The 20979-nt window shown below is 45.5% G+C and overlaps 1 pseudogene; it reads left to right on the forward strand.

The window, feature by feature from the left end:
- The first annotated feature begins 244 nt into the window (after positions 1–244).
- Positions 245–20979, forward strand: part of LOC147700927 (C-type lectin domain family 2 member L-like) — a 95855-nt pseudogene continuing 75120 nt past the window's right edge.

A 20979-nucleotide genomic window follows, 5' to 3' on the forward strand; every position in this document is an offset into this window, starting at 1 on the left:
CATCTGGGTTTGGATTTCTTTCCCCCAGATGACAAAACATACCCACTGTAGCCACAGAGTAATCAGAAGTGTTCTTGGGTTACGCTGGCCCAGCCGATTCGCTCTTTTCCTGGCTGCGTCACAGTCCCCCAGCCCCTCCTTGCTCAGAGTGACACCTTGTGGATAGCACTTCTTATGCGTTTCCTTCTGCTGCAGCTGTCTAACGGGATCCGGAGAGTAGGGAACTCGCCCATGTTTCTCCACGATGCACGGACACCAAGCTGCGGACGACCCCTTCCTCGGAGAAGGAGACTGTGAACAGACAAGTGCCGGCTTCCAGCACCAAGGGTTTCGGAAGAGAGCCAGAACCGTCCCCGCTTCCTGGTTCGCAGCTAATGCGGCCCCCGGGGGAATGCAGGTCGACAGACTAGTCTTCCCCCGGGGTATTCGCGCGAGGACACGGCGGGCGGAAGTGAGGTAGGGGGTTAGGTCAGGGGTGGGAGGGGTTAGATAGGAGGCTACTTAGGGGGGGGACAGGAAACGAACAACTTCCTTTCCTGTCCCCGGTGCCTCAGGGAGAAGTTAGGTTTTGCCACCCGCCCACCCTACAAGAATAAGGGTTTTTTGGGTGCGGTGTTGTTCTGGTTGCCGTGTTGGGCAACGTGCCAGTTTAGGACAGGATGGCAGGGGGGAGACGTTCCGGGAACCGGGAGGGGTGGGGAGTCCATGACGGGCAGAATCACCCTTACAGGGAGGGGGTTACAGGCGCAGGATGGGAGAGAGTGGTAGACGGGAGTGCGATGGACAGAAATGACCGAGGAGTCGGGAAGTGGAAAGGGGAAGTGAATGGGATGCAAAGAGGTTGTGGTGTGATTTGGGAATGGATGGTGGAGCACGTTAGTGGATGACGGTTGAAAGGCAGAATGTTGGGGGGATTGTTAAAGTTTGATAAGTTGATAATGTTATGTTTTGTAATCTGTCATGCCTGTCCTAATAAATGGCCTTTTACGCAAAACTGATGCGTGGAGTGGTTCATTGCGCGATGGTGGCGAGGCGGAGCGGCTTCTTTCGGATGCGCCCGCGAGCGTCCAAGGAGCAGAGCAGCGCCAAAACGCGAGCCCTAGAAGAACCCCGGGACGTTGTAAGGGGGTCCGTGCGTCGGCTTCGTGGTTGTTTCAGATCACAGAGCAGGAAAAGCCGCCGCCCACCGCCGCTGGGCAGGGTGCTGCCACGGAAACAGTCGAAATTGCACCGGCTGCGCAGCATGGAGGCAGCGAGGAGTTCGGCCCGGGTACGAATAAGGCGCCCGGGTTTTTAGAAGGTAACGTTAAACCTGATCAGCAGTCTTTACAAGGGTGGGTGAGTAGTTAATTTGTAAAAAAAAAAAAATGCTGGGGCGGAAAGTTTCATCTCAGAATCTTGTTAGCGGCGCTGCCGAATGGGTTTGACATTTGATTCATCTACCACCAGACACTCCCTGCCATCTCACTTCTGTAAGTTCTTTTCACTCCTACTTTATCCCTTTGTCTCTGTTTTCCAGTCTTTCCCTTCTTACAAATTTACGCAATTTTTCTTTTGCTCTCATGATGTCCCATGGTCACCACCTGCAAGCACCGTCTCAAATTAAGCACTGGGAATTGAAGTCTGATGATGATGGCGTGGGCCTAGACTATGGCTCTCCATTCCTTTGCTTCATCATGCTTCATATTGTGAGCTGCCATCGATATAGTTGCAATGTGCAGAGTAAAAACTTCTAATGTATTTATTAGCAGTGCCCTCACTACCACAGTGCAGAGTGTATTTGCAGATACCTTGCAGTGGCCCGGCAAGGAGGGAGCGTAAAAATACAGACATTCTAGTGCAAATGTAGGTGAAGCGTCTGCATGCTCAGGACAGGGCTTGGAACGATGGGTACTTTCCACATTGGCCGAGTTTTAATCTCTACATCACACCCAATGTTGGAATGATATTAGCTACACAAAAGCTGGCACCCAATAAATTAGCAAGAATGCCAAATTGACCCCAGTACATGTAGAGGAAAGCTTCCCCCTACAAACACAGTTTAGGGCAGGGGTCTCCAAACCGGTCCTGGAGCGCCGGATCCATGCCAGATTTTTTGGATATCCCCATTGTCATACATGTAGTAATTTTAAAATTGTGGCATGGATCCAGCCCTCCAGGACCGGTTTGGAGACCCCTGGTTTAGGAAATATGGGCAATAGAAATTGGGGTGCAGAGGGCCCCTGAAATTTCTGGGCTCCAGTGTTAGCGCAGTGGTTGAACTAATAATATCTAAGACCCTGGCTTGATTAGTGGTGCAGAATGGTGCCAGTATCACATTCCCCTTTTTGTGTAGGTACATACAGTGTCATTTTGTGGTAGTGTCCACTCACAACCTGGCCCGGGTGTCATTGCATGTCCTGAAATAATCATAACCGTGCCTCAGGATTTCACCACACTATTATGCAGATCATATCATACAGCCAGGCAGAGGGCATCTTTGCATTGTTTTCAGATTCATGCATTGCAATATTGGTAAAAAGTAAAGTTCACATTGGGGTAATTTACGAGTCTGGCGGTCCACGGACTACCAGACTCACAGGGGTGCAGCAGTGGCGGTCTCCCCTATGCCTTATTACAACTCAGAGGGTTGGACCGCTGCTAGGGACCCACCGTTCCCTGGAGGTAGCGCGGCGTTCCAGGGGCAAGAATATGCTTGGCGGGACCACAGTGGTACCCCCTAGCATATTACGACTTTCGTCTCCACCAAAGTTTTCATGGCGGCACCTCCTCAATGAAAACCCTGGCAAAGAGGGCCTCCTTGTGCTTTACGCCCTGTGTATGCACACAGGGGGACTCAACATTGCCCCCCCCTCTGTGGATGCACACCAGTGACTTTCAAGTCTATGCCATGAAGGAACTGCTTTTGCTGTTCCCATTGCAGTGCCTGTTTTTAAATGCACCACACTGGAAATGCCATAAAAAGCCCACCATACACAAGTTTAATTCATAATCTAGTGGGCGGCCTGGCCATGAGTTTGGCGGTGCGTTATCAGTCAATGCTCTGTGTCAAGTTCACAGAGTATTCTGTGTTTCGTGCTTACTGTTCCACAGTAATTAGCTATCCCTCACTGATGAGGCCTCACCAGGCTGAAACCGGGCTAGGGTTGCTGGCATTCCCATTAACCAGGATCTGACTTGCCACTTTGGGTTACCTTGTTTCTATTTCAGCAGGACCAAGGTTGATTTACAAATATCTGTTCTCTGTTGTTGCAGGGGTTCTGCTCAGGCATAGAACTAAGCTTGGAACCATAGAACATCAGCATATAGGGAGTAAGTCGCCATACTACCTCAGTATCTATGAGCCCGAGTCAGTCTAGCTGCCGTGTCTCACTTGCCCGCCGGACCTTTCCAGAGAAACAAATGAATTGATACCCCAAAACACAACACTCCCAATCCTCGAAGGGATCGCGGTAACAGGACACACCCTTTTGCTCTTTCACTCGTACTTGTCTACAATAGGATAAATAAGAGGCATGTAGGAAGTTTATAATATTTATTTAAACTACTGTGCTCTAATTTGCAGTATTTGCACCGCAATTAGAAAACAAATGCTTTCCAAAAATATCATTAGCATGGTTATGCAACCATATACCATAAAAAGCACTGCCCTATTATAAGACAGATCAGCCTAGCCCACCCCCCTTTGCTTGTGAAGCTAAGGGCCATATTTATGAAGCTATTTTCGATTCGCAAAGGCCGAAATTCACCGAATTTCGGCCTTCGCGAATCGGAAACGGCCATTTTTGCACATTTGCAATGTATGAAAAAGTAGCAAAATAAGGAATTGCAAAATTTTGCGATTCCTTATTTTGCCATAGCATTTAAGGAATCGCAATTTTGCGATTCCTTAATTGCTATGTAAGAAGCTTTTTTCTCTTGCGAATTTGGTTTAAGGAATCGCAATTTACCACCAACTAAAAGTTGGTGGTAAATTGCGATTCCTTTTCAATAAGCACAAATTGGCATTTTTCATTGTGGCATGTGCCCCCTTAGGGCATGTATGTGCGCCATATGCGCACACATGTCATTTTCAGGGGTGCAGCAGGGTGTTCTTGAGACACCCCCTGCACCCTTGAAAATTCGCACAATTTGCGATTAGCAAATTGCGATTAGCAAATTTCCCCTTCATTCCTATGGGCCTCCTGGCCCATAGAAATGAATGGGAAGTATTCCTTATTTGCGAATTCACAATTTGCGAATTCGCAAATATGGAATAGTAAGGAATCGCTAAAATTCCTAGATTACCTACATACATACCGTTTTGCGAATTCCAAATAGCGATTCCTTAAAATTCGCTATTTGGAATTCGCAAAACGGAACTATGATACATATGGCCCTAAATGATTATATTTCGGAGATCTCTGGGATGAGTGGCGGACCGCATACCTTAGCACACACAGATGGATATTCTACATCTCAGCTGATGCAGTAATCTTGTCTCAGGACCTTCGCTCAGTGTGTGTTTTTTTAACTCCCGTCCTTAGGTATATGACAAGACTTGTGCTCACAAACAGCAGCTGCTTTCTCGTTATATCTAGGTGCTAGTGGCTGACCAGAGAATAACAAGGGGGATTGTTGTTTGATCTCGTCTATGGTGCTCAGACTAAATTCCACGAGAAGAGCAGAACACAACAACGTATGCAGATCCTGTGTGAAAATACAATGTGGCACAAAAGCAAGCATGTTTATATAGTAACGTGTGCAAAAGAAAGTTTGGCTAAAATAGGGAAAACAACAATGAGCCATGCAGAAGACACACAATGAAAATTTGGTCAACGATGGTTGGAACCTTCCACACTGTCTGCAGTGAAACAACCTCATTCTCTCCTTTCCGAAGACATGAATGTATCAGATTTTTTTTTAGGCTATTGGGCTAAAAATGATGAACTGGAATGCAGCCCTAGTGGTTGCCAGTAGCTCTCACTTCACTGCTTCCTTCCTTGACTTTACACCCTTCTTGTAGTCTCTCCAAAGCCTGTACTCTATTTGCCTACTGTACCCTCTTTTTTCTCTTCTTCTCCATTTTTGATCTACCTGTATTATTTCCTCTTCTTCACTATCTCATCTCCCTGAACTCTGTTACCTTTATTCACTCTCTCACATGCCAAAACTCTCCTCTTTCTGTTTTCTCAAACTTTAATCTGTTATATTCCCTTTCCTTGTTTGCTACTATCAAGCAATGATCTAGCTTTATTAATTCTCTGACATGCCAGAACTCTGCTCTTTCTGCTTTCTTCTCTGTTATTCACTTTTCTTGTTTGCTACAATCAAACAATGGTTTACCATAAATATCTCTCTGTCTCGCTCTCTCTGACTTTCTCTCTCCACAAACGTCTTATGCTAAAATCATTCACTAACCTTCCTTATATATCCCACTTCCTGATAAAGCAACAATGTTCATAGCTAACCCTACATAAAGCACTCTAATTGGCTTCAGTGCCCTATGTTGATCTTCTGGAAAGTTGCGGTAGGTTTTCTGATTCTTTACCGCTGTGAACATAACAATCACTTTTGTCCATTGAGGGTCTCCCTATTTATATGGATGAAGCTTGGCTTTGGGGTGGAGGCGGCATGCCTAGTGCACCCCTTTTTAACAAAGATCTGCTACTGCCCTCTGTATCCATTTTGTGGTAGACTAAGAGTAGTGGCTGCACCCTTGCTGGGATCAGTCTGTCAGTCAGAGAAGAATAAAAGTTGGGCCTCATTGGCCTGTTGTTTGTTCAAGCTGATCTACCTTTCTAACCAGGGGTTGTCGAGGAAGCAGAGATCTAAGAGTTGAATCCAAGAGAGTTTGATTCTTCTTCTCAGGCCCAGGAACAGAGTTTGGACTTGAGAAGGTGACAGATTGTTGCTCAGAGGTGGGAAGAGGAGAAGACTCTTTTTTTATTTATAACCCTCACTCACTCTAATAGTGACATGCTTCATCATCGGGTTCACCCCGACTCCTAAAGGTCAGGGTGGGCTCAACAGTATTCCAGGAAGCACTTAGAAGATAATTAGTTATGTTTTTTTTTTTTTTTTTACATGTGTGTAAATATGCAATCACAAAATCATTGTGGTAATATAATTGAAGAAATACATATATTATGACGGAATGGGCAAAAATGTTGAATTCATATGGGAGCTTAAATCCTGGCCCTCCTAAGCCACCAGTAACTCCAAGGCAGGACAAAAGCGAGGTCCCCTCACAAGAAAAAGCATGGGCTACCGCCCTTGATATCCTTCAAAAGTCAGCAGATGCAATGTTCTACCAGGCTGATAAAATGGACATTCAAATCAGCCTTCTAAATACACTCGCTGTATATGTTGCCAAAATCGACGAAAGGATCTCAAATCTAAACAGCCTGATTAGACGGGCCCAGGAAACTGTAGATCGCCCGCAGCAAGGATGCGATTGCTCACCAATAGTGGAGAAACTTTGTTCGCTTCCAGGTATAATGGAAAAGCTTGTAGCAGACTTAAAAGAAATAGCAAAAACCACACCTATCTCTGGGAATGGCAGTGATACAGATTCAGGTAATCCAAGCGAAGCTCGTCAATCCAAAACAGTTTTTAATTCAAGGCTAAGAGAGGAAGAAGCTGTCAACTTCCCACGACCTGAAGAGAATACGGTGCAAGGTGGCGGCACGAGAGGAAAGCAATCTCCCCAGGTCACTAGCAGAGTTAGTTCCACCCCTCTCTCCCCAATTGAGCAAGAAGAGGAAAACCCTGCGGGAAAAGTCAAAAGACAGAGGAAGCGGAAAGGACGAAATAAAATGAGAAGGAGCAAACAAGTCCTAAACCTCTACCCGATGTTCAACAGCCTTAGACGTCCTGGTGTCTCTGGAGACGATGAGCAAGGAAATCCCACTGACCCAGGAATAACAACGGAAGCACAACCAATTAACCAGGAAGGTGACAAAAGGAAGAGCCTAATTTCCAGCTCGCCAACAGTAAAGAAACCACCAACGGTCCCTCCGGGACAATGCCTGCTCATTGAAGCAAAAGAACAAAAAACCACTACCAACTCGGCTCCCCCTAACACACACATCAAGCAGAATGAAACAGATGTGAATCATACTCCGAGTCTCGCGACAAGGCCACCTGGAGGCCCCATTTTAAAGCAGGAAGATACAGTAAATCGTGTCAACTACCAACAGGGCGCACTCCCAGCAAGTGAAAACTGGAACTTCGGTCATGTAAACAATGAAAGGCCCAATTCTGTGCGCAACGAGATCCCTTTTACGGGTCCTTTGATAAAAATTGCGCAATTGCCAATCTTGGACAAAACCGAGGCAATGCCCAGGCCAAATAGCACAGTGCGGAGTGGGGACAACCTCTCTACCCTCTTCTATCCAGAATACAAGTCTAAAGGCAGCCATGACATCCTAAATCGGGGTAACATCTTAAAGCTGATACAAGCGTCAGGTTTGTCAGACGAAATTACCACTCAAGACATAATATCTGTAGAATTCATTGCACCATGTCAAGGCCAATTAAACGAATCCACAAAGATCACTTGGAGAACCGCAGAGGCAATGAACAAAATTCTAGGGGCAATCGACACCTTCAAGCAATGGGGAATACTAATACAACCGGGCAGGGAAGAGGGCTATCCACACGTTCTACAGGGAAGCTGTGGTGTTGAACATAGAAGTGTAGGGAGGGGTACAGTTTACTCCGTCCTCAGGGGTGCATGCAACAAAACTCCCAACTTCTGTCCACCCAATGAGGAAATCAAAAGAAGACAGGATCACAATAAATAGGAATCAGGACGAGGTGGGTTCATGGTCATGGCTGGCCGGGGCCCTGAATACAACCCGCCTTTTACGTTGACATCCCAGCAGGGTGGACTGCCACGAAAAGATTCCTTTAAAAATCTGTTCATGGAATATAAATGGCCTTACGAGCAAACTCGAGGACAACGCTACCATTTCCTACTTTCGGGGTTTCGACATACTCTTACTACAAGAGACATGGCTTATGGCACCGCAGCACCTAGAAGGCTTTAAAACACACCAAATTCCAGCGCATAAACTGAATCGTCCAGGAAGAGGGAGTGGCGGTCTTGCAGTCTATATATCAACAAAAAATGCAGTCACCTCCTGGGACCTGCCGGGCTCATCAAATCGCCTCCAATGTGTGGGAATCTCTCTTACTTTGAACAATGGCCAAAATTGGAGGTTAATCTTCATGAATGCCTACGTCCGCCCAAACACAGCATCCAGGAAATCCTTTGTAGACGAAGTAACAGCATCAGTAGTAAGAGTGCAAACAGGTTTTCTAAACTCAGAAATCCTACTCACTGGTGACTTTAACATGTGGTTAATGTCAGTCCTTCAAAAAAATGAGGTCACCAAATCACACGATAGCATCTGGGTGATCCCACCGCAAGCCAAGCCTGGTTGGCACAAGGACGATCCACATGGAAGTTCTCTACAAGGTAACCTTGAAAATCTGGGCCTAAGAGCCTTAAATGGGCGTTATCCTGCTGACAAGCCACCTCGATTCTCCTATCTATCGAAAAAAGGCACTTCATTAATTGACTATACCTTCGTCAGCATTTCATTGCTCCATCAAGTAGCAGGATACTGTCTTGGAAACAGAACAGAAAGTGATCACTGCCCGCAAGAAATTATTCTGAGGACTTGCCTTACACAACACAAAAAGGTAAAGGACTTGCCATCTGAGAGCCTTACAATCAACCTCAAACGCATCAAATGCTCCTTTAAGAATCTTCAACTCATATCAGCAGAGGCTAAACAAATAATTGAGCGCCAAACATGCCCGGACAACATATGTGCCAACTGGTCAACATTTGCTACCGAACTTACTGAGAGATTCGCAAAACCAACAAAACACACAAGTCAAACTGATCAAAAGTATACGCCGCGCTCGAATTCTGAGATACTATCAGCAACAAGATTGATGAATCGCTTATGGCGGGCTTTAAAAACTGATCCAATGGATCCCATTAAAATAATAAAATTGAGAGAGGCCCGCAATCACCTCAAGAAAGCAAAACGTGAACTACGCACAAGTCAATAATGGAACCTGTTTTGGGTCAAACTGCAGCATGACATTAAAACAAACAACTCTGCCAGGTTTTGGCGCACAATCAATAGTGCATCTGGGCGTACATCCAAAGTTGCTTCTTCGAGCATTCTTGAAATAGAGTGGGTTGAATTTCTCTTTTCCCACTTTAATGACCAGGAACTGCTTATTAACCATCCAAATCCCCCTCCCATGGACACATTAACACAAACAGAGATTGTCCCGGAACCTCTCCTGAACACTTCAAACTCCCTAAAGAAGCTAGGTCACAAAATGACACCAACAAAAGAACGTAATTCGACCCAAAGCTGTGTCAATTTTGTGACAGTCCAGAAGATCGAAATTGAAAAAATAATAAAAAAGGGCCACAAGGATGGCGCGCCTGGTCCAGGTGGAATTCCTCAAGCTCTGTTCAAGGAAGACGCAACTTTCTGGGCTGCGAAACTAAGCCCCCTTTTTAACACATGTCTGCAAAACAACACCATACCGCCCTCCTGGCGTGGATCCATCCTTGCACCAATCTTCAAAGGCGGGGACAAAAAATCCCCAAGGAATTACCGTCTCATCGCACTCATTGACAACGAAGCAAAGTATTTTGCGGGAGTGCTGCTCAACTCACTTAGGGCATGGGCTGATGAAAACTCTATAATTCCTCCGAATCAAACAGGTTTCACAATAAACACCGGTACCTCAGTCAATCTCATGACCCTTTCATGCTTAATTGACCAAGCGAAATTCTGCTCTTGTTCACTTTATATGGGGTTTATTGACTACCAAGCGGCTTTTGACAATGTCAACAGAAGCAAACTCTGGCAGAAGTTGTCCCGACTTAACATTCCAGAGGCCCTCCTAAGAGCCATACAACTCCTACACCAGGACACATGGGTTAGAATTAAGATCGGGGACGGCTCAAGATTGTCTCGCCCGATTGCGACGGAAAAAGGCCTCAAACAGGGTTGTGTCTTGGCCCGACTCTTTTTAATCTATTCTTAGCTGACCTCCCTGAAGCTCTTAATAAGGTCAACTCCCACGCTCCCAAATTATCTGGCTTGCCGCTGACAAATCTATTATATGCTGATGACGTGGTACTGTTAAGTAAAACAAAGATCGGAATGCAAAGACTTCTGGATGCTACTTCCGACTACTCTAACGACAATGAGCTCTGCATCAACAACAGGAAGACAAAAATTTTAGCGGTGCACTCAAGGAAAGTTAAGAAACTGTCTTGGGCTTTGAACAATGAAAGCATTGTCGAATCAAATTGCCAAAGGTATCTTGGAGTCACTTTCAACAACAATGGAAAATACAAATCCCACCTAGAAGAGCAAAAAAGGAAGGGTACGGCACTCGCTTTTGCTATCGGACTAATTCAAAAGAAACTACAAGGCCCTACTCTTGCACCCACACTACAGGTGGCTCAGGCAAAAATCATTCCTACCTTAACTTACGGAAGCGAAGCATTAAAAGGATTGGACAGTGACCATCTAGACAAAATAATTACCAAGATCTACAGGTCTGTGTTCAAATTACCAAACCATACATCACTGGCACAAATTAGGTTGGAACTTGGCATCTGCAAACAACGATTGGCCAGAGCCATGTCTTTCCTCGTGTGCTGTCACAAATTGAGGTTATCAAAGGAGGGAAGTTTAGGATACCATTTGTGGGCCAGCATTGATAACAACTCATGGCGAGCAGGACATGAATACTGGTCAAACGGCTTTAAAACCCTGTGCCTAAATGACCTCTGGAACTTGCACGCTAGTCAGATGGAATTCAAAAGGCTAGCGAAAATCAGCACCAAACAATTATCAATAGTGGAAGACAAAGCCAGCCTTGCAAAAAGAAGTCATGGGTGGATGACCCTTCAATCCTATGCCTTGCTAATTCCACAGCCGTACCTTACTATATCGTTCAGTGCTCGGACGAAACTAAGTTTTTTAAAACTGAGATTGGGAGTTATTAACCTGTGGACTCATTGGACAAAATGGAAAAGAGAACATGGAAAAGTTCAGTGCCGACTTTGTGGGACCCACAAAGAAGACATTATACACATCATATGCCTGTGCCCTCTACTATTGACAGAAAGACGGGTCCTACTTAAGCATCATTGGAATAGAAACATGATTAGAAGCTGCAGAGCAGCAGTTTTGGCCTGTTTCGACCCTAGGAACACTAAATTAAATTGTGCCCTAGTAAGATTCATGGAGCGCGCAGCAAAAAAACTTACTGAGCTGCCCAGAGTTTGCGATCCCCCATTGGAATAATGCTGACAAATTTTACTTGCTGTTGCTGGCTTTTTATGAATATGACTTTTTAAAATGGAAGTCGCATTTGTTATCATCTATACATACTGACTTTCAATGAATTTAACATTCTAAATGCAATCTTGAACCTTTTAAATGTTTTGTACTTGCAATGGTTTATTCTTAAATCACGCAATAAAGATTATAATTAGTGCATATATTATGAGGGGAGTGAATGTGTCCAAGAATGACCGAGTGAAGCAAGATATTAATCATGTTATTGTCCCTGTTGTTTTTTCACCCTTCAGGAAAAACCACAAACACAGCAAGTACTTTTACAATTTATGTTAATATGTTTGCCACAAAAATTCTTTGGCACCACACATTCGCTTTGACAACAATCACAGTTGCTGAGGATTTCTCTCTGGTACCACCCTGATGAATGCCCTGGGACGAATCGGCCAGTAGAATAGGGCAGAAACATGTTGGTGTTGTTATAATAGGGTCATGGGACCTCAATATCCTTATTGCCCCTTCCCATAATTTCTTAACTCCCCACTAATAAAGGGATACTTGGGGGTGAGCGAGGGCTTTTTATCTTAAATGTTAAATACCCTAAAACAACATAACTAATTGTCTTCTAAGTGCTCCCTGGAATACGGTTGAGCCCACCCTGACTTTTAGGAGTGAGGGTGAACCCGAGGATGAAGCATGACACAACTAGAGTGGGTGAGAGATATAAATAAAAAAGATGTTTCTCCTCTTCCCACCTTTGAGTGAGGCAGAACGATATGGTGTATTTCCTTTTTTACACCATCACCTCTTTCATAAACTGAGAGGATACTATTTTTGAATTCGATTATTTCATTGGGAGTGTGTATCCCCTCGCCTTTCATTTTTTGAAAGGATCTCTCCACCCTTCACAAGACTCTGAAGTATCTTCCTCAGGCCCTACTTGATAAATAAGGTGACAGATAGCCCATGAGATGAATTTGCTAGTGTAACGGAAGAAGGCCAGTTTCAGCTCATCAGGCGGCATCCTGGAAAATGAATGAGCCTTCTGTGCGGCTTGTGGGGATGGTTGGCACTTTAAGCCACAAGAAGATTGCAGAAAGCTGTACAAAATATGGAAACCTGCTGCACATCAACATGAAGGGAGAAAGGGGAAATCCACACTGTCATGAGGGGAGACTGCTTCATCCCTGACCCCTCTCCTGTTCTGTGAGAGCCTGACGCTGCTGCCCCTGTGCTGTGGGGCAAATGACCTGTTGAAAAACCTACCATTTGAAACCTCGGTCCCTACCCCAGGACTTGAATAGTCTCAAGCTTTTTACTTGCTTGTTCTGCTCTTGTAGCAAGTAAGACCATTCCTGTGGGTGCCCTGCTGTTTGAGATCTAGACTGTGACCATGGATTCCAAGGTACAGGGCTGCATCCCTATCAGTGTCATCTGAGGGAATCAGGGTGGACTGATACCCTGGCCAGCCACTACCCCCTATAGCTAGCCCAGTGGCAACTGGACTAGTGGGACTTAAGGTTTGGAGAGACACTTTTGTTTTTTTAATCTGCTCTTTTTACGTTTTGTAGTACATTACATATTCTGGGTTATGACTTGTGGTATAGCACTTGCAACTCTGTATAATTTTTCTTTGAAGTTATCGTTGTTTGAAAAGAGGGAAGTCAAGCAGTGGAGGAGAGGTGCTGACACTGCTCAGAAGCAGTTCACCCCTACTGTGGGTTACTCCCCCACTAAACTGAGATTCCCAGACATCCTTCAACGCTAGCCAAGTCTTCAGATTTGTTGAGGCCCAGCTCCCTGGTTAACACGCCTGTGCACTTACAGTCCTCCCCCTTCATAGTACCACGGCTTCCCTCAATGATGCCTCCCTTTTTTTTTGTGGTCAGATAGTCTTTTTCATGCTGTATTCTAACCGAAGCTGTACTGCCCAGCAGACATTCTGTTAAATCTGCACAATTTAAAATTCACCTGTCGCTATTTATGATTATGCTTGTGAAACAAATGCTGTGTAAAACATTCATTTCGGAACCGCATTGGTACTTCAATCAACATATCAATATCTCTTTGTTTTTTTCCAGCACTGCGTGTAAAGAAGGTTCCTCTGTGGTTAGCTGCAAGTTTGGTGCTGATTTCTGTTTCATTATCTATAATTGCATCAGTTCTAGGAACGATATATGGTAAAGTACTCTTTCTTTCTTTTTCCGCAGCCTTATCTTATCGTTGTTGTATACATAGCATACCAGCATAGTTGAGGAGGGCTGTTCTTGCGTTGAGTGGATAGACTCCTTGCTACTTTGTTCCAGTAAAAGAAGGAAGTACTGTCAGTGATCAATGGCAAATATTGCTAGCTAAATTATAAATCCCATTCAAAAGGGGTAGAATATGCCCATCAGTAGAAAACACTTCACTGCATTAATATGAGTAAATCATAATCGTAAATCATACGCTCTTATATAGCACCTTATTACCGTAAGGTCTCAAGGCGCTTGCTTTGGGAACCTGTCCTGGTCTTTCCCTGCGAGATTACCCCTACTGGGCATCCCCTAGGTGAAGACCAGGCATCCCATTGCGGTGGGTCGTAGTGGAAATTAAGCAAGCTATTGCCCAGAGTTGCAGAGTGTGAACCCACGATTTGAGTAGGCACCGTGGCGAGAATTATCGAGTCCGTGGACATTTTGAGCTCAAGACCCTGCCGCGTCGGGGATTGAACCCTGGTCCCGGGTCTGATCTCTGCATCAGGGTCTGCCTCCTCTAACTGGTGAGCCACACTTCTCTATGAGTGATAACATTTAAGCTGGAAGTACATTTATTACCACTGGTGACATTGTCATTTCCACCAACTTTCCATATCGGATGACATGGCACATCATAAGCACGAGCACATTTGATATCATGCTAAATATATTTGTATAGCATAAGCTAATGCTAATCCTTTTTGCCATTCACTTGATCCATTTCACTGCTGCCCAGTTATCTTCTACAGTCTACCAATTAGCATGCTGGAAGTGATGTACCCACTCCTAACAATTATTTCCCTAAAGCACCCTCTGGCGTTCCTGCTTTTCTTCTGTTATATACAAATTCCCTCAATTCTGTTGCTCCCTTTTTAGATATTTTGTCAGAGCTCTAGCTGCATTCAAATCCTCCTCTAACTACTGTACATTGCCTACAACACTCAAGAACTAATGCACAACACACATGCATAGATCTAGACATAAAGGAAAGGGATTTGGGACAGCCATTTCCAGCCTTTGTCTTGTTTGGTAAGCAGAAAAAAGACTTTGGCCCAATGGCTGTCTGTCTTATTTTGGGACTCGCCCACAGGGTATGGCAGATGTTTACATTTTTTCTTTTGATTGATGTAGGTTTATGTATTTCTTTTCCGTTTTGTTTTTCTTTCAATTTCTTTCTTTTTTTTGTTTTAAGCACGTTTGATTTTCATTTTTGCTTGTTTATGGTTATATTAGTCAAAGCATTGAGGCATTACCTGTCTTTTCCATCCCGCTAAGAGCTCCTCCTCTTTCATTTGTGCTTTCACCTGGCATGCTGTAGTGCAGGGGTCTCCAACGTTTTCTGTAATAGGAGCTACTGATGTTCAATGTAATTCATCCTGAGCTACTAATATTAATGCTGTAATAGAGACCACAAGTGATCAGACAAGATTACGTTATTGACCACCAAAAGAAAATGCAAGGTATCCAGTAGTAATCATGTCAGTGCAGCAGGCAGGGTTGTCAGGGCTTTGTCAATTTGGAATGCCTTACATGGAAAATACATAACAGCCATAGCTGCAATGCCTCTAGCACCAAAGTAATAAAGTTGGTAATAAGTCTCTCCAGCACCATATCATTTATCACAAAAATTTGAGCTTTAAATATATTTTAGAAAGTCAACCATTTTTCACCAAACGACAGCTTATGAGTTCTGGAAATACACACATGTTCGTTTATTCTCGATTTTGATATTCCAATATTAATTCAACCAAGCAAAAGCTTCAAATTTATTAGGCTGGACAGCACACAGAGGAACTACTTACAGGTAGCCGGAGAGCTACCAGTAGCTCACAAGCTACTCATCGGAGAAGCCTGCTGTAGTGTCTTATGAGTTAGATATGACAGGACCCTTTGATCCCTGTCGGACTCCTTAGAGCAGAGATGTGAGTGCTTGGGTGTGGGGATAGAATTCATCCTGTAGAATGCTCCGTAAATGCTTACACGCTGAGGAATAAAGATGTGCTCCATGTGTGGCTTGATCCTGTACATGTACCCGGGCTGGAGTGGATGCTACAACTGGCAACGAGATGGGGGATGGATTAGGTAATCCCCTCAACCCAAAGAAACAAGTGCACACACTGAGAGCTTGCCGTTGTCCAGTAAACTTCTCATGTCCCAGGTTTGCCTTATTCAAAGTGAAAATTGACGGTTGGCGTATGTGGAGTCAAAGCGCAACTCCAGACAGTGCAAGGCCTACGAAAGTTTGTTTGCCATCTGCATGAAATTTGGTGGTAAAAGTCGAGGCAAGAGAAACTGCACCACAGCGTATCACAGAGCTGTCTTTCATACAGTATGACAACACTAAAGGCAGCGATATTCAGGTACAGAGACATGCCAAAGGCAGTGATCGCCAAATGTAAGGAAGCAGTAGAAAGCGGAAAACATTTCTAAAGCAAAGAAGCGCTAAAGGCGGTGACAACCAGTTACGGAAGTGCAAAGAGCAGCACGAAACGCTAAAGTACCTCTAGTCAGACCTATATGATTTTATCCAGTGATTAAATCACAACATGTTTCACAGAGGATGCAGTATATATAAAAAAGACTATTCGTTTATTTAAACATGTTATTTTTTATTTTTTATTATTTTTCATTTGTTCTGTTTTTCTCATATTTAATACATATTCATTTATTTGTATAAAAAGATTTTATCAACACTTTATATAGACCAATCTATGTAATACATAGTTTGACAAGGAACTTTTCAAAGTAAAGAACCCCATAAGATCACCATAAGTTCATACCATTCATTTCATCATACATACTACTTCACTCGCTACCCAACCTATAACAAACTAAACTGACATGTGAAACATAAATCAATAGACATACAAAAATACTGCTGAGCATCCCCTATAGGCTTTGCAAAGTCAAATGCTCAATTTTTTTTCACTTTTTAAGTTTATACATACTTCATTCTCTGCGATTCTCTTCTTCTTTCTCTTTTTATATATATAGTGACTTTCTGTATAGGGGTCTCAGCTGCGTATGGCCTACGTACGTTTCGGTGATTAGTAATAATTGGTTCACCTTCTTCAGGCCAAAAGAAAAACACTAAACAACAAACAAAATATATGTACTCTGTGCTAAAAACAGGGGGTTCTTGAGTCTCTCTAATTTACTTCAGGGAGAGATCGATCCATAACTTATTTGCGTACTGACCGGCTTAGACTCACGATGGTCATAAAGTTCTGTTTTAAGAGCATGGGACGGATACTCATGCTGTGGTGGAAGTGGCTATTCCTTTTCTGTACTTCGTGTTTCTTAATTGCTCCGTTTGTATCGAACTGGTGAAGATGACCTGATTGTTATTCAAGATCTGAAGATGAGTAAATTTTAACCAATTTAAGATGTTGCCAAAAGCAGTATCTCGTCTTGTTTCATTGCGTTCAGGTGTTGAAAGTGAGCCCATATTACTATCGATGCCCGGGCTGCCGGCGCAAGACGCCTCTTAGTTCCCATTCTGAATAGTTATCAAATAAAGAGACGAGCGCTGGAGGCAGGAATCACAAGAACAGGATTTATTACTCATGAGGAGAGCCTGTCATTTCGGACACGAAACACAGTGTCTTTCGGGAGGTGCTCTAACAAGTGAGCTGAGACATCGTCTTTTATACTTTACAAAACACTTGGCATTACAATCAGGACATTGTGACACAAAGAAAAGACATCCCCATAATCCTCGTGTCAATCCTACCCCACATATGTTTACAATAGAGACCCTTGAACTGCCGATAAGAGAAGGGGCAATGACGCAGCTGAGTGTTCCGCTGATTATTAGGATATGTGCGCCTGATTGTATCCCAAGGAGTGGGGAAGCCAGGATCAATAGTGGGTTCTTTGAAGAGGAGTGACTCCATACAATAAGGGGCAATAAACAGTATCTATATAGCAAGGGGCGGAGCCGAGCCGGGCGGTCGTGTTCCATCTCGGCTCCCGGCTCCGGCGCTGCTCGGGAGCCTGGATTGGCGGTTCCCCAGTGGCCCGGGGGCTGCTTTCGGCACCCACAGGAATCGGAAGGTGCAGGACACCTGCGGGGCTGCTCCGATCGCCCCTGGCGCCGCGGTAGCTAGATCTGGAGGAGACGCGAGTAGAGGACGGCCGCGGGCAAAATGGCGGCCGGAGCGCCGAGGACCTCAACTATCTATGAGAGGTACGCTGACGGGCTGACGGGCGAAATCTGAGGAACGCAGGGGCTGCCACTATCTGAAGATAGTCTCCGGGGGCCTCTGTAGCGGCAAAACACCGGGGGTGGCCACGGCTAGAATCTGCCTTCCCCCGCCTGCCTGACCCTAAAATGGCGGCCCGATGTGACTCCCAGCTAACGTTCGGCGCCTTTGCTTGCTTTGCTGGACTATCTGGCCCCAGCGCTTGCTGCCTCTCCCTGGGGCGACTCCGCAGGCTCTCTCTGTGGCTCTTGCCTGCGGGGGTGAGCCCTCTTCATGGATCCCTTGGCGGTGACCCTCGCCTGCATCTGCCTCTGCGATCTGCCACCCGACGACAACATCCCGGGAGGTAGGATCGCTGGCTGTTCGCTGTTTCCGCCCGCAACAGACGGGCCTGGGCCCGAGGTCAGAAATGTGCCCCTCCCCACCCCCCCTCACTGACCACGCTGCTTCGCGCAAACGGTGCCTGACTCCAAGATGGCGCCCTTGGGGACACTCTTCCGATGACCGGCGGACACAGGCTCCAGGGACACGAACGCATGCCAGGGGAAACCTTTGCTTCTAACTTTGCTGCCTTCCATCTCTGCCAGGGCGCCGGGGGTCTTTCTCCCCTGACCCTCCTCTGGTCTCCGGATTGAACTCCCCTGCCCAGCTCCTCTTGAACTATGAGGCTGCGACTTTGCTGCGGACTGCCTGTCCCCCCCTGGACCTGCTGGCTATGCCAGCCCTCTTTCTGAACCTTCGGACTCGGACCTTCGCGCTCCCCGCCATTATCTCTATATGACGTGCCTCTTCTGCTAACGTTTTTCTTCCACCATTTTAGTGACCTCTCACTGTCCTTTTGACTTTCCTACTGTCTCCCTTATTGCCTCTGACCAGGATAGGCCTAGAGTATATCCATTTGTATCTCCTCCTCTTGTGATTCTATCTCTTGTACATTTGCAATTTTTTTTCTTTTCTATTTGCACCTTTTGTAACGCGTGTAATCCTAAGTCAGCTGAAATTCCAGGAGCCTAGTCCCGACAGCTCGACGACTTTCGGAGGGCTGGATGAGGTCCCCCGCTACACGGCGGAGGAGGGCACTGGACATCGAATACTGTCTTATGTAAAGCGCTCTGATAACCTAAACGGTTCAAGATCCTGAAATGTGCAACGTAACTGATTCTATGTAAACTGCTGTGACAACATGTAACGGAACTGGTGCTATGTAAAGCGCTCTGATAACCTTATCGGTTCAAGTTCGCGCTATAGAAAACTCTAAAAATAAAAAAAAATAAAAAATAAATAAATAAATCTTCTGGCTTAGGCGTTGGCCTCGGACATGTGTGGACAGTCCATCGCGGAGGGAGGGTTTACTAACAGAGGGGTTATTCATGAAAGGAAAGGAGGTGCTGGTCAGGTGCGGCCGTGACTCCCAAGGACAGGGCCTTGCAGAAGAGGGAGGCTTATGACTTGTCCATGCGAGGGAGGATGGGAGAGCCAGGGTGCGCACAGGGACAGAGTCGCACAGAGAGAGAGGTCTTATGACCCGCACATGAGAGAACGGGGGCAGTCAGATACAGCTGGGGGGGGGTTATGTCAGCTGAGGCAAGGGATGCTTCTTCAAGAAGGAATGGGGGACTTTGCGTGGGTCAAGCAGGAGGGTTGCTTTTCGTAGCAGGGTCGCGCGGAGGGAGAGGGTTTCATGATCTATACATGTGAGGGGGGGGGGGTTCAAATACGCGCAGGGGGGAAGCCGGGGATTCCGATGAGCGGGCAAAAAGGCCATGGTGCCTAAAATGGCTATCAGGTATATGTGGGCACGGGCTTTTACTGGCGGAGTGGTGTGGTTAACGTACAGGGAAGGGAATGGGAAAGGGCAAATGAACACTGCTTATGTACATCACTTTTCCTAATTTTCCACAGTCGCCGCTTTTTACATGACAGAGTTCATTTTCCTAATTGGTGGGGGGTGTACATATAAACAGGTGCTGTTGAAGAATTAGCATCTGTCAATACTAACATATGGCATATTTTCATGGACAGTTGATGTGATTGGCAGAATGTGGCACATAGGAAATTGCATTTTGTTAAGTTCCTAACATTTAAACGCACTACATAGCATAAATGCTTCTGACTTTCTCAAAAATTTGACCGATGAATATTTTATCAAATAGTCGAGGGTGGAGTCCAGTTCAAATAAGATCTCTTCGTCACAGTGTCTTTTTAGCAGTGAGCCATCACTGGTAGGCTCTAGTCCGTGTCCTTTTGTTGGCGCTGTTGAGCACCGGCGGTGGAGCTATAGGTCCAGCTCGGATCCATCCTTACGCGTTGCAGGGTGCGGTCAGTCCTCTGCTGTTAGACCACAGTCCTGTTCCCTAACCAATCCTTTTAGTGGCGCCTTATGCTCGGCACCCATATTCCTGCGGCGTACCCCATTTCCACCTGGATGCTGTTCTTCCTTTCGACAAGAAGTCATGTGGAAAAGAGGGTGTGTGGTTTCGATAGTCGATGGGAGTGAGAGGGCGGAGTGGGGGCAGATTTTCCTGGGACACACCAAAGGGACCAAGGGAGCAAAGGTTAACAAGCAAGCAGGCCCATCAATCGGGCTTGAAAAGGAGAACGGAGACTTCAGGCACGCATGGGTAGGTGGACAAAGGGCTTCAGGACAGCCTTTCATCCTTTCGTTTTACCACATTGGAGAGTGCTGCCTCGTCCCGTATTCCCGTTGTGCTGTGGCTCCACCTTTGGTCGAGGTCGCGTGTATCCCATGATCGGCGGCCAGGCTGTGTGTCACGTCCGACCCTCCTCCTCCAGTGATCGTATATCTTTGAATAGGTACAAAACAAGCTTTAGAGAACTGGCAGGAGAAGACATTTATGCATGTGAATTCCTCCTTCAATCCTACGCACTTGGGCAAATAGTTCATCGGTCACAGTCAGAAGTTTATTATCAAGCAGTGCATATGTCGGCATTCCTACTGAGCTCATGCCAAGCTTATTCATCGTCTATTCATGACATAAAAATAGATAGAAATTAGACTCCTATCAACTGCGCATTTCGTTACATTCATCCTTCCGGAACCTCCAGCGGAGATTTGTCTTTCAAACCCGGGCCTTAACAGTCTAACATTTCCCTCCAAAGCTGGCTATCCCTTTCAAAACTGGGGTGGGGGCGCTATCGTCGGGGGTCAGTGTAAAAACAACGTTTTCCTGGGGGACGACA

Source organism: Lissotriton vulgaris, chromosome 7 (assembly GCF_964263255.1).
Source record: "Lissotriton vulgaris chromosome 7, aLisVul1.2, whole genome shotgun sequence".
Taxonomy (NCBI): domain Eukaryota; kingdom Metazoa; phylum Chordata; class Amphibia; order Caudata; family Salamandridae; genus Lissotriton; species Lissotriton vulgaris.